This window comes from Panicum virgatum, chromosome 5K (genome assembly GCF_016808335.1).
Source record: "Panicum virgatum strain AP13 chromosome 5K, P.virgatum_v5, whole genome shotgun sequence".
NCBI lineage: Eukaryota > Viridiplantae > Streptophyta > Magnoliopsida > Poales > Poaceae > Panicum > Panicum virgatum.
The window spans coordinates 6565328-6580721 of NC_053140.1; the positions used below are offsets into that span (position 1 = coordinate 6565328).

Consider the following 15394-nt stretch of genomic DNA (forward strand, 5'->3'; position numbering starts at 1 on the left):
GAATGAATTATTTAATCATGTTGTTGCTTTCTAATTTGCTTGTAGCTCAAGCAAAAATGGACCTTAACGAGCACGGCAGCTCTCACATATGCATACGGGTCGTTAAATAGTATAATATTTTGCCAAAATGTTTAGACATGTGTAAAAATTTGAAAAAAAGGAAAATATTTCCCAAAGAAAAGAAAAACCCATTTTCTATTAATACTCTATTGTTGCTTTGTTGGTCGCTCGAGTACTGACATGTTTTCGCTTTACACAATCGAATCTAATAATTTTTAGTTCAAATTGTTGTGGTAATGCATCCCCTCCCATGAGTACCTCTCTACCTTCCTCTTGTTTTGGCTTGAACAAATTTTACCATCTCACAACTTGCGTCATGCCGTCACATCTCGAGTGTGTTTTATCCGGATTTAAGCACAAGCAGCCCTTGATATTTCCGTGCCGGCCGAGCCGGCCACGGAACTGAGGCGACCTCGCAAAGTCGCGACCACATCCCACACATGCCAAGATTGATGCTTATTGCGTTTTATTGGTTTGATTTCAAAATTTATCTTGCTAAAATTAGGGTAGGTCAAAATATTGGCAAGACAACGGACAACAGAGCCGTCGCTTTTTTTTAGGGGGCGTGCCAACTTTACTCAAACAGCGTAGCTAGTACAAACTCCATCAGAAGGATCAAAAAACCAAACATGTCTTCCTAATGATTCATAAAACGAGCTTCTAGCTAAAGCATGGGCATCAGTGTTCGACTCCCTCCCTTCATGGACAACTTCTGCTCTTTCGAAATTCGCCATACCAGTCTTCATCTCTCTGATTACATGGCCGTATCGACCCATTCCAGGCCCTGCCATGCTTTGGACAACACAGGCGCAATCTGTGGCAATCCGCACCCTCCTGATCATGAGGTCCGCTGCAAGGGCTAGGCCTTCACGGCACGCCAGCACTTCCGCCGTCTCCGGGTCGGATATGCCCTTCACCACTAGGGCCGACGCTCCCATGAAAGCGCCCGCCCCATCCCTCGCCACCGCCGCCATCGCCACAATATCAGAATTCTTCGAAAGTGCGGTGTCGACATTTACCTTCATCAGGCCTTGTGGGGACGGAATCCATTTGGGAGCTGCAGCAGGTGCACTGCCCGCACCCGCGTCCCCCTTCCTCTCCACTGTCGGCATAGCCGTCTCCAAGTCTGCAATAAACCTCTCTATGAAGCTATGAGTGGACAACGGGCTCTGAAAAATATTTTCATGAATTGCCTTCCTCCTCGCATGCCAAATTGCCCACAAAGTTACAACAAGTCTCACCAACTTATCATGAGCGAGACCTGCTATTGCTTCGTGGATCCACCCGCGTGCATTGTCATCTTGTGCCTGACTGATGAAATCAACAAGTTTATCACATTGTAAAGCCCAAACGCACTTGGCCATATTGCATTCCAGCAGCGAGTGCTTCCACAAATCCTGACCGCCACAGATAGAGCAATTGCTTGTTTGTGCCATATTTCTGCGATGACGCACATCGCCTGTCAGAATGGAGTGCTTAGCGAGCCTCCATAGGAACACCCGGATCTTCGATGGGACCTTGACTGACCACAGATCCGTCCAGTCTTTCTGGTCCGCCTCGACATCTTATCTCCCCGGATTGTGTTCAATCCAGTTCGACCGCCGTTCCCGTGTCGTGACCGGCATCCGGTAAGCCGATCTAACAGAGAAAACTCCGGACTTCTTGTAATGCCAGGCCCATAGATCCTCCTGCCTCCGCCCAGACAGCGGAATGCTTCTGATCAGCTTGCCATCCATCGGCAGGAATTATGTGTCCACCGCCTGTAAGTCCCATGTAAACGTCAGCGGGTTAATCAGTTCACTGACCTTTCCCGGCGGTGTGTCACTGATGCAGCATATTGGCCGTAGCTGCCCATTCCTCGGAAGCCAATTTGACTGCCACACCTCCGTACCTTCCCCGGTTCCAATCCTACGAATTAAGCCTTGTTTGAGCACTTCTTTGCCATCGACAATAGCCCGCCAAACTCTAGATGGAGAGGGTCCCAGGTCTGCCTCCAGAAATAAGTTGCTCGGGAAGTACACTGCCTTGAGAACCCTTGCGCTAAGCGAGTCAGGATCTTGTAGGATCCGCCACGCCTGTCGTGCCAGCAGTGCAAGGTTGAAAATCTCTATGTCTCGGAAACCCACGCCTCCCATGTATTTTGGTTTGGCCATCTCCTCCCATGCAACCCAACATGTCTTCCTTTTACCCTCCTTGCTTCCCCATCAGAAACTCCGGAGTAGATTGTCAATGTGCTGGCATAGCCCCCGTGGTAGTCTGAAGCATGACATAGAAAAAGTTGGGATCGCTTGCGCTACAGACTTGATCAGGACTTCTTTTCCTCCAGATGAAAGAGTCTGTTCCAGCCAGCCTTGAACTGGCTTCCACACCCTATCTTTTAGGTACTTGAACGCCCCATTTGTTGAGACACCAACATCCGAGGGCATGCCCAAATACTTCTCACTCAATGCAACATTATGGACCTGTAAGGAGTCAGAGCCTCACGAATGCTCCCGCTGACACCTTTTGCAAAATGTATCGAAGATTTATCCATATTAATCCGCTGCCCAGAGGCTTGGTAGTAGATGTGTAGCACATCCTTCACCTGATCCGCACTCTCCCTGTTTGCCTTAAAAAACAGCAGACTGTCATCTGCGAACAGTAAGTGACTAACCATCGGAGCCGAGGCTGCCACTGTGATTCCCCTGAGGTTCGATGACTGGATTCTGGACTTCAAGAGGCACGAAAGGCCCTCTGCTGCTAGCAAGAACAAATATGGTGAGACTGGATCCCCTTGGCGGATCCCTCTACAAGGTACAAACCTCTCTTGTCGCTCCCCATTAAAAAGAACAGAGAAAGAAACCAAGGTTACCAATCTCATAATGGTGTCGACCCACAAACAATGAAAGCCAAGCTATAACATAATAGCCTGTAAATAGCTCCACTCTACCCAGTCATCGGCTTTTCTCATATCCAGCTTGAGGGCAGCGAACCTGCTGTCGCGGGCTCTCTTCTTCTTCATGAAATGCATACACTCATAAACTGTAATTATATTGTCAGTAATCGAGCGCCCTGGCACAAAGGCTGACTCCTCATCTGAAATAAGATCAGGGAGCACCTTGTTCAGCCTATTGGCCATCACCTTGGAGGCAATTTTATACACCACATTGCAAAGACTTATTGGCCGAAACTGGCCTAGCTCCTCCGGGCTATCGACTTTTGGAATGAGCACAATACAGGTGTTATTAAATATTGATGGATCATCCTACCCCCTCAGTACTCTGAGGACAACCGCAGTTACCTCATCGCCGCATAATTCCCAATGGCACTGGAAAAAATGTGCTGGCATGCCATCTGGCCCAGGTGCCTTGGTCGGAAACATTTGGAAAAGAGCTATTTTTACTTCCTCCTTCTCGAAGGGCGCCAACAGTCCCTCATTCATAGCCGCTGTCATCTTAACATGGACTGTGCTCAAAACACGGTCCATATCAGTCGTGCCTTCTGATCGGTACAGCGTCTTATAGAAATCTGTCGCCATAGCTCCCATCTCGTCCTCATTCTCAGTGAACTGACCATTTGATTTCTTGAGCTTTGATATTTTATTTTTCCTCCTTCTTTGGCTGGCCCTAAGATGGAAGAATTGTGTGTTCTTGTCGCCCGCTGATAGCCACATTATTCTGGATCGCTGTTTCCACATGATTTCCTCCCTGTAGTTCAGCTCCATAATTCTCTCCACCACCTTGATTTCTGCATGCGACGGCCCCACGCACGAAGGAACTGATCTCATACGGTCGAGTTCCTCATTTAGCGCCTTCAACTCCTGGCGGACATGGCCAAACGTCTGTGTATCCCACAAATTGAGACTCCCAGCTAAAGATGTTAACTTGTCATGCAATTCTCTAAGAGTATGCGCCTTCCCAGTGCCCTGCCAAGTTCGAGCCAACATGGCCTCAAACTCGTCGCGAGACTCCCACATCACCTCATATCTGAACATCTTCTTCCTGTGTTTCCTTCTTCCCCGCTCCACCTCCCTATCCCAGCGGAGGAGGATGGGGTCATGGTCCGAGGCAGCAGCAGTGAGGTGCGACACCTGTGCAAGAGGAAAACGAGAACACCAATCTGCAGTCGCTAGTGCTCTGTCCAGCCTCACGCGGCAGAAAGTTCCTCCCGCCACTTTCTTCTCGAAAGTCCACTTCCGACCCACAAAACCGAGGTCGTACAAACCACAAATGTCAACCATCTCCCGGAACCCCTCGATCTGCGCCCGGCTTCGTTCTTGCACCCCTGAGTGCTCATCTCTATGCAAGACCTCATTAAAATCGCCGATACAGACCCACGGTAAATTAGATGATGCCTTGATAAATTTCAGCATATCCCATGTCTTAGGGCGCTCTGCAACCTGTGCCTCGCCATAAACACACGTCAACCTCCAGGGGTCATGCCCATTCTCCGTAACAATAGCATCGATATGGTACTGGGAGAACGGTAAGATCTCAACTCTAGTATTATTGTTCCAGTAGATACCGAGTCCACCACTGCGGCCAGCACTACTTACAACAAAAGCATTATCATACCCTAGAGTATTCTTCAGACCTTCTACCCGTGCCTTGTGCACCTAAGTTTCGAGCACACAGCACGGTCGGGGAAACCTTCTTCGCGAGATCGTGAAGTTCCTTCACCGTCAAGGCGTTGCCTAGTCCTCGACAGTTCCAACTTAAGCAACTCATTGCTCCTGGCGGCGCTCCGACATGGAGCCCGCCTCATCGTGTGAAAATTCACCCCCTGCGTCTCTCGGCAAGACGTACACTGCTGTCATCCATTTGATCGCTGGTAAAACCGCACTGTCATCCTTTGTTAGCAACACCCCCTCTCGTTCCGTCTCACTGAGGCAGAGCTTCTGCTCCTCCACCTCGATGTCCTGCTTCCCTGTCTTCGTGCGCGAAAGTCCCGCCGCCATGGTCACCCTCATCCTCACAGATCGAAAACTGAAACCCACCAAAGCCGGGCAGCTGAGTCAGATTAGCCCCATAGTCAGCCCGAGTAGGAACAGATCGAACCCAGGTGAGGAGTAGGTGCGGCGTCGGTGGAAAATCCTTCACCCGGCGGAGATCACCGACGGAGTCGCTGGAACCCTGGCGGTGGCGCAGCCAGGTAGATTTCTTTGGCGCGCGGCCGTCTATGTGTCTGTCTGTTTACGGAGCCGTCGCTGGACAGGGTTCTTGGATCAAGGCCAATTGGCAGCCCACCTACCTTGAAGACGAAAAAAAATATTCGATGCATCTTTTTACAACAAATTAGTAAAAGATGAACCATAGCCCATTAGCCATCGGCTTGAAGAGCCTACCGCAGCCCAATTACCCGACTGCTCCAAATCAGCTTCAAGCCTTCATTCAACCCACGCCTGTTCTGTTCTGTAGCAGGGGCGATCCTCGCCGGCCGGTTCCGGCGGCGGGCATTGACGGCGACATCGTAAGCGATTCCTCCTCCACCACCATGCTCCTCCTCCTCGTTAACTCAATTTTGTTTATCTTTCCATTTCTCTACTCGAGATGAATCTGCCCTGTCTGATTGAACCCGTTCCCCCCTTTTTCGACGAACCAGAACCCGTTCCCCCTTTTTTGTGAGAATGTAGTTGTCGCTGATCTGTGTCCCTATATCCAGATGGTGATTCTCCGGTTATTTATGCTCTGATTGTATCAGTTAGGGTAGTTAGGGTTTTGGGGGTTTGGAAGGGGGTTTTGGGATTGAGTGGATTGGGTTTGGATTCGGGCTAGGGCTCTATGGGGTGGGGGGGTTAGTGGTACTCGACTCAGCCTCTTATGTTTCATAGTAGAACAATGCTACATCTCTTTGCTTAAATTTGGCACGTTTTCTTCGCAGTTCGAATACCAGCATGGAAATTCTGTTTTGCTGCTCTATATGCAGAAAATTGACTGATGCAATGAAAAGGAGCAAAGAGATATTTTTCAGTCAAGTATAGTTGTTTTGTAATGGAATTTGTCATGAATAAGGAGAATTGGATAGAGTCAATCTGTAACAAGTAGTGTTTTTAACTTGGAAACCTGATCGTTGATCATCCTTTCTGGTGTACCATTTTACAGAGTTCAAGAGTTCCAGCTCTCAAATAGAAGTCATTTGCATGATTTGTGTTAGAGTTGTGCTTTACAATTGTTCTCTCGGATCTCTGTCTTCTACTATGTTCCTAGTGTTTTACTAAGCAATATACTACCTGCGTTTACCTGGAAGAACGGACTCCTGATATCATGCCTATTCCTTCATCCTTTTCTGCTCTTCTGAAATGGTACATTCTGAAAAGCAGATTATAACCTGGATTCCTTTTAGCGAAAGTTTAACATTATTCCCTGTTGCTATTTACCATTATAGACATGGATTGCTCTATTCTTCTGCGGCCAAAGTTGTATATACTTTTGAGCTAATTGCCTCTCGTAACTAACCTGCAAAATAATGTTAGTCTATCTGATTCAAACATCTTGAAAAATGAATTGTTCTCCTGAGAAATTGGTATGCATTTTCCTCAGCGTTGTTGATTTGCACATCTGAACTATTTAACGGCAGTTAATCCGGAAGCATGTGTAACTTTCTTTTTCTGGTGACAGGTGAACCCTGAGAAATCATAAGACTCGACAAAGAAGGGATTTCATGGCTATTGATGGATTAACGATCAAGCTCTTGATTGACACCAAGGCTCAGAAAGTCTGCTTCGCTGAAGCTGGCGATGATGTCATTGAGCTCCTCTCCTGCCTCCTATGCCTCCCAATGGGCACCATCGTCAACCTGCTTACCAAGGAGCGCATGGTTGGTAGCATTGGTAATGTGCTTGACAGCGTGCAGGAACTGGACGCCAAGTATGTATGCTCAAGCAAGAGCAAGGAGCCCTATCTCAGCCCTGCCCCTGCCATGCTTTGTCCTTTGCAACAGCTACTGGATGCACCGCTAAATGTGAATAGCAGTGTCTTCACTTGTTTAGGGGAAATAGACAGCCAGACCGGTAGACGTATTATTTGTGGATATTTTTCAGATATCAAAGGCAGCGTATGCCCATCTTGCTACTGTTACATGGATGAGGAAATGTGACATGTCAGGAACAATGGGCTTGTGATCGGGACTACCAGCAAGGGGTTTGTGGTTGGGACTACCACATACACCATCACTGATGATCTCTCGATAACCCCAGCATCCAGCGTATCGAGCATCAACCTACTTGCACAGTGTGGTGTCAAGGACCTGAGCACAGTGCAACAAAGAACCGTGACTATTGGCAGGGAAGAGGTGACGTACTTTTTACATCCGCATTAGAAAAGAAAATTTGCACTAGCTGTTTTGCTCATATGTTAGTGCATTTGATGATTACTTTGTTCAAGTGCAGGCACTGGAGATATTCCTCGCTTCCCTGAAGTCCAAGACCGTACTGACTGATGTCTTTCTCCCAAAGAAAAAAGTTTGTTGCAAGGAAGTTGCTGCTTAGTTATTCATGAATGGGCAGTTTTTTCGAGGATCTCATGTAAAAATCACCACCACAACTTTAATAAGAAGGGTAGTTAATGGTTACAACTTAGAAGTTAAACTACTGCAGGAAATGGTTTTGTCAGAGCTTTGCTGGAGACAATATTCTATACATCCCTGCGGTAAGATGAATAACTGCCACTTGAGCCTTTCCTGTTAATTTGCACTGCATGGAAGAACGTCCTCTGCCTTTTCGTGTGCTATGCAATGTGGCAAAAAAGCTATGGATATGTGAGTTTGTCTTGTTTCACTGATAGCAGTGCTTGAAGAGTACTGTAACTGAGTTCATGACTAAGGGTGTGTTTAGTTCATTTTGCAAAAATGTGTAAAGATGTAAACAGGGCATTTGAAGTACTAAATGAAGTCTATTTGCAAAACTTTTTGCATAGATGTGTTGTAAATCGCGAGACGAATCTAATGATGCTAATTAATCCATGTTTAATCAATAATTAGCGGATGGTTACTGTAGCATTACTGTTGCAAATCATGGATTAAGTAGGCTCATTAGATTCGTCTCGCGATTTACAGCCCAACCATGCAAAAAGTTTTGTAAATAGACTTTATTTAGTACTTCAAATTAGCAAGATTTCTTTTCACTTTAATGCGTTTACGGTTTTTTGCGTTTACATGTAAAGAACTAAACAGCGCCTAAACAATTTATGGCAGGCAGTTGATTTCTAGTACTACTTGTCATTTCAGTTAATAGTAGTTTCTGCATCCTATGAAGTTGCTTACAACTGCAGGCTAACTGTGAGTTATGAACGTTTCTTCAAATTGCAGTCTCCCGATTCTGTTTAAACCAGGAATTCTTTGGTTTGGAACACGAGAAATGTTGATGCCAAAAAATTTAAATGTACAGTCAACATGCAAATATCTGTCTCGTTGGCTACTTGGCTATCAGTGTCATCTTCTCTGATGGGAATGTCTGCAATGTTGTTGGCTACTAGAGCATCGTTGTTTTTCTCGACAAAAAGAGTGCCGCCGCAACAAATCAGGCAGCGGCGTCGCCGTGGAGGCGACGCATACAACGCGCGTCGAGCCGTCAATTGCTTCTCGGAGCACACGCATACGCCGTAGACGAACGAGACGCCGACCTTGCTCTCTTCAATAAATGCATGTCGTGGGGGGTGTTTTTGTAAAAAAAAATCTGCATGTCTACAGCGCCGGCTAACTGTTGTACTTGCCCTAAAGATCTGTAGGCTAACCGTTGTATTTGCCCTAAAGATCTGTACGAGGAAGAGGATAGCTCTGTCATGATTCTGTTTGTCCAACGGCCTCCATGTTTTCCTTAAAAAAAAACGGCCTCCATGTTTGCCCAAGATAACTTATTTCGCAACAATTTAGAAGCAAGTATAGCCAAACCCTCTTGTGGTGTTGGGCTTGATTCCTGTGAAGTTTCTTCTGACAAACAGTAACCCATAGGATGAGGGTGACTGCTTCGCACGGTTGAACTGGATCATATTTTCGTTCTTGTTTCAGGTGCACACGCACATGCTTCCTGACTTCCTGGATTCATGCAGCCCAGGGGGTGGAATCGACACGGTCGCGTACTCGCGTCCGCGCGGTGAATTGAACGAAGCGTTTGGCCGCCGTCGCCCGACGGCCAACCGTGCGTGTCCAGCACTCCAGCTGCGTCGCAGGCGTGGCGCGCGCTGCCATCGATGCAAGCACGTCGACCTTTTCGTCTCCCAGGAGACCATTAAATCTCGTCTCCCTCTCGCCTTCCTCCGTCTCACGCTCGAGCTCCCCCCACAAACTGCTCGTCTTGCCACCGCTTCTCGGACTTGCCGAGACTCCGAGATGGCAGCGGAACCCGCCGCTCCTCTGACCATGAAATGTAGCTGCTGGTGGACACCAAGGCCGGGCGCGTGCTGTACGCGGAGGCCGGCAAGGACGTCGTGGACTTCCTATTCTCCCTCCTCGCGCTCCCCCTCGGCGCGGTCGCCAAGCTCCTCACCGCGGGCGCCGGGGCCGGCTCGGTCGTCCCGCTCGACGGCCCTGCCGCCCCCACCACCGCGGTGGCGGCCAAGCTCCTACTGGCCGCGGGCGCCATGGTCGGCTCCGTCGGCAACCTCCACCGCAGCACGGAGGCGCTCGACGCCGGCCACTACGTCTGCCGCCGCGAGGCCACCGGCGCCCTGCTCGAGCCGGCCTTCCTGCAGCCGGTGGCCGCCGCGCCGGCGCCGAGCGGGCGCCTCTTCAGGTGCAAGCGCTGCCCCTGCTCCCCTCGCTGCTACGACTACGCCGCCAGGGTCCGCGGCACGCCGTGCCCCGTGTGTAAGGGCTGTTGGGATTGATCTCACAACTCGGCCGAGTCAGACCCCTTGACCGCGTCTGATCGGGGCGCCCAGTCCGTTTGTAACTGGTGGGCCCTCGTCGCCAGCACCATATAAAGAAGGGGAGGGTGCCGGGCACCAGTACCAAGGTTCGCCGCCACAACCCCTCCCCACAGTCCCTACCGATCTAGGGTTTTGCGCTTGGCCGACGGGAAGCGCCGCCAGCACCACTGCAACCACCACCACGACCTCGCGTGCTCTCCCCGTCGACGGCCAGTGCCGGTGGAGGCCTGAAGGGTACCGCTACCCGCGCCGACCACCGCCATCGCCGGACCGCGAGCTCGTCGACCCGCACCTTACTGACTCCGACTTCCTCGCCTCCATCCTCGACTTGATCGATGCCATGACGCCCACTGGCACCAGCTCGTCCACTGCGCCACCTCCTGCGGACGGTCTGCTCCTCCTACCCTCTCTCTCTTTCCCTTTGTACAAGAGCTAGGACCCGGATCCCTTGTATTTCTACACTAGAACCATATACCCTGTACTCGATCTTGTATGCCTAGACTTGATCCAGTCAAGAACTCAATGCAAAGAAATCTAACAATGGTATCAGATTCCGATCTACAGTATAGATCGGGTCACGGGTACTCAGAAATTAGAAGGAGATGACAGAAACTCGAATCGATTTCGAATCGATCAAGAACCCCAACTTAGAAACCCTAACCCTAGAACCCCAGAACATCCAGAACCGAGCACCGGAGGGGGGACCTACCTCCTGGCCGCCGCCGCACGTCGGGGCGCGGTGCCGAACCCGGCAGCCGCCGCTCGCCGTCGCGCCTCCGCACGCGGGGCCACGGCCGCCACGCAAGTCCAGAACCGATTCGCGGGCTCGGGCACCGCCGTCAAGCCGCTCGACGGTGGCGCGCTCCCACACGGGTGAGCGCGCGCGCCGGCGAGGGGGCCGGCTGCGGCGCCACCGCTCACTCTCCCTCCGGCCGGCCACGGCGGCCGCCGCTCCACGCGAGAGAAGAAATGGGGGAGAGAAGAAAATGAATCTAGGGTTTCCAAGGGAGTCGGCCGGGGCAGGTTTTTGATATGCCGAGATCCAAGGAGGGCCGTCGGATTCAATCCGACGGCCAGCAGAAGCCGGCCGGCAACGGGTTGCTTCCGGCCCAAGGGGGGCTCCGCAGCAGGCCGGTTTCCCGGCCCAGGACCAGGCTGCGGCCTGGGTGCGGCGGAGCGGCTGCGCGGGAACGGGCCGCGGGCCACAAGTGGCAACGGGCCCGATGAACAGTAGAAGAAATGATTTTTTCTTTTATTTTAGAAACATTTTGAATATGATTTTGAGATCTTTTGTTTAGAATTTGAATCTCTACAAATAATTACACCAACATGTATTATTTTTAGAGCAGAAAACCACAGAATTATGCTTCTGAAATTTAGAATTTTTACATGTTTCCGCAGCAAAGAATTTGTTTTGTCTCTATGTTAATTTGAACCATCGAGATAATTGATATAGTCATATAGAATTTATTTTTTTTCAGAATTTTCAGTATATTATAATATTATAATTTCTGACCAAAGTTGATATTGCAATATTATAATCTTGTTCAGAATTTTATATACATTATAATTTTTTTGCCCAATGGTGACTTAGATTTAATGTACAGAATATCGCATGCTTTAATTTTGGCCAAAATTAAATTGATGCATGCACATTATTGTTATCCTCACAAATTTTTGAATCTGAATTTCAGGTCCGAATGCTATGAACCTTTTGAATGGCATCCCAGAATTAGATGGAAGGAACTATGAGAAGTGGTACCAGAAACTAGAAATTGCTCTGGCGATGGCCATCAATACGCCTCAGCCACAAGAACCAGAAAAGCCCATGAGAGCTCAGAATGAAACTGTTGGTGCATTCACTGCTCGTCAGAAGAGATATGATGAAGAAAAGACCTTGTATGACAATGAGATGGCACCGTGGGCGGATTCAAACCGCAAGTGATTATTGATCATTAAAGGTTATATCTCAGAATCCATCAGAATGGCAATCACTGTTTGCCCCACCGCTGCAGAATACCTCCAGAAAATAAAGAGTCAGTTCACTGGCTCTTCCAAGACTTATGCTGCTACTCTTGCAGAGCAGCTAATTACAAAGAAATACACTGGTGGTGGAATCAGAGATCATATCTTAGAAATGAGCCACATGGCTAACAAGCTAGCGACAATGGACATGCCTTTGCCAGAACCGTTCCTTGTCCAGCTTGTTTTCAAGTCCCTTCCAAAGGAGTCTGCGACTTTTCACGTTAATTACAACACCTTTCCAGAAAACTGAGACATTGAGAAGCTGATTGCCATGTGCGCTCAGGAAGAAGGAAGGCTGGAAAACGCCAATGGTGGTGGTGAACTTGTCTTTCAAGTCCAGCACCAGAAGAAAAAACAACCCCAGAAGAATTACCAGAACTACAAGAGGCCCTTCCCGCCAAGCAAGAATCAGCATGAAAGTGGTCCTTCCAAACCACCTCCATGAGAACTTGATTGGTCAAATTTTCCAGTTGCTAAAGACCAGTGTCTCAAATGTAAGAAAAAAGGGCACTACAAGAGGAAATGCCCAGAATTTCTCATGGAGCTGTTAAAGAACGGTGAGGACACCATTACTTTTGTAGATGAATTTCTATTTTTGAATTATGATAAATCCACCTGGTGGATTGATTCTGGAGCAACTGCTCATGTTGCTAATTCATTACAGGGGAAAAGCGGACCTCTGCCAAGAGGAGGAAGAAGAATTTAAAGTGGCGAACGGTTGAAGAAGCTGAAGTTGAAGCCATCGCAGAATTTCATTTAGAATTACATAATGGCTTTGTACTTCATTTGAAAGATGTTCTTTATGTACCTTCGTTGCAAAGAAACTTAATTAGTGTGTCTAAGTTGGATGATGATTTGATTATTTGTCATTTTGGAGATGGCAAGTGTGAGATACACTTTAATAAAGAATGTGTTGGTCTTGCCTTCCGACAAGACAAGTTGTACTTACTTTCATTATCTGAGAATGTTAATGTTGTAAGTTCTAAGAATGAGAATTCCTCCTCATGCGGGAACGGCACTAAGAAACGAAAAAGAATTGATGCAATCTTATAAAAATTATGGCACTGTCGTTTAGGCCATATTTCGAGGGGGAGAATAGAGCACTTAGTAAAAGCATCAATTCCTCCACCGTTAGAATTTTCAGACTTAGAACAATGTATCAATTGCATTAAAGAAAAATACATTAAGAACATAAAGAAAGGCGCCAAACGAAGTGAGAAAATTCTAGAAATAATCCACAGAGATATTTGTGGACCCTTCCCTATCACTACTGTAGATGGCTATGATTCATTCATAACATTTACAGACGATTATTCGCGTTATGGCTATATTTATCCAATAAAATAACGATCAGAAGCGTTGGATAAATTTAAGATATTTAAAGCAGAAGTAGAAAATCAACATGATTTAAAGATCAAGATCGCCAGATCCGACTGTGGGGGAGAATACTACGGTCAGCATACCCCATATGGCCAAGTTCCTGGACCTTTTGCAAGGTTTCTACAGGAAAATGGTATAGTTGCCCAGTATTCCACACCGGGCGAGCCTCAGCAGAATGGGAGTAGTAGAAAGAAGAAACCATACCCTTATGGATATGGTAAGAAGTATGATAAACTACTCCACGCTACCGATTAACTTGTGGATGGATGCGTTAAAAACTGCTATTTACATACTTAATCGCGTGCTAAGTAAATCGGTGCCGAATACACCGCATGAACTATGGACAGGAAGAGAACCTTCGCTCAATCATTTACGAGTGTGGGGCTGTCCCGCTGAGGTCAAAGTGTTTAATCCAAACATTGGGAAACTAGATCCCAAGACAGTCAGTTGCCATTTTATTGGCTATCCAGAAAAATCGAAAGGGTATCGCTTCTACTGCCCTGACAGACACACGAAATTTGTAGAAACAAGACACTCTGCCTTTCTAGAAGATCAGATGATCAGGGGGAGCATGGTAGCTAGAAAGATTAATCTTGAGGAGAAGCGGGTATTCGTCCCTACTCCGATGACTCAAAAACCTTATTTCTGCTTACCAGTGGCTGTAGCACCAGCAGTACAGAGAACTGCAGTGCCCACGCCTGTCGTTAGTTCTCCTAACGTGACAGTAAATGAGAATGAGGATTCCATCTCTCATGCTCAACCAGAACCCGTTGCCGCGGATGAGGGGGAGCAACAACAGCCTCCTAGACCAGAAATACCAGTTGCAGTGGCCCCCACAAAGGCCACAAAGAACTAGAAGACCTGCTATTTCTGACGATTATAAAGTCTATAATAGCGAAGAAATACAAATTGAGGGTGATCCCACCTCATTTGAAGAAGTCATGAAAAGCGCAAATTCATCCAAGTGGTTTGCAGCCGTGGAAGATGAAATGAAATCAATGAGTACCAATAAAGTTTGGGACTTAGAAAAAATTCCCAAAGGAGCCAAAACAGTGGGCTACAAGTGGGTCTACAAAACGAAGTGTGACTCCAAAGGGAATATAGAAAGATATAAGGCGCGACTTGTGGCAAAAGGCTTCACACAGAGAGAAGGAATAGATTACAATGAGACCTTTTCTCCGGTCTCATGTAAAGACTCTTTCAGAATAATAATAGCCTTAGTGGCTCATTATGACTTAGAATTACATCAGATAGATGTGAAGACGGTATTCCTAAATGGGGATCTATATGAAGACGTCTACATGGCACAACCAAAAGGTTTTGTTTTGGACGGCCGAGAAAATTTAGGGTGCCACCTAAAGAAATCAATTTATGGCTTGAAGCAAGACTCAAGGCAGTGGTACTTGAAATTTGATGAAACAATCAGAAATTTTGGATTTAAAGAAAATGAAGAGGACAACTGCATTTATGCAAAGTTTAAGAATGGAAAGTTTATCTTCCTTATCCTGTATGTGGATGATATCCTGCTAGCTGGCAGTGATGTTAATCTACTACTGGAGACAAAGAAATTTTTGTCCTCGAATTTTGATATGAAGGATCTTGGTGAAGCTTTATTCGTTTTAGGAATTGAGATTCACCAAGATAGAAGAAAAGGAGTATTAGGATTGTCACAGAAAGCATACCTAGAAAAAGTATTAAAGAAATACGGTATGCATGCGAGCAAGCCCACACCTGCTCCAATAGTCAAGGGCGACAGTTTTGGGAAACATCAGTGTCCCAAGAATCAGTATGAGCTCGAGTAAATGAAGGTAGTGCCTTATGCTTCAGCTGTCGGAAGCTTACAGTATGCACAAGTGTGCACTCGCCCTGACTTAAGTTTTGTTACCGGGGTACTGTAAAGATACCAAAGTAATCCAGGCATAGAGCACTGGAAGATGATAAAGAAGGCTTTACGCTATGTGAGGGGCACTACTGGCCTCATGCTAACGTACAGAAAAACAAAATCTCTGGAAATAGAAGGATATTCAGATTCAGACTTTGCAGGAGATGTAGATGACAGAAAATTCATGTCTGGATACATCTTCACT

The 15394-nt window shown here is 47.4% G+C and overlaps 1 pseudogene; it reads left to right on the forward strand.

The window, feature by feature from the left end:
* The first annotated feature begins 5390 nt into the window (after positions 1-5390).
* LOC120705953 lies at positions 5391-7813 on the forward strand (annotated as a pseudogene).
* The last annotated feature ends 7581 nt before the right edge of the window (positions 7814-15394 follow it).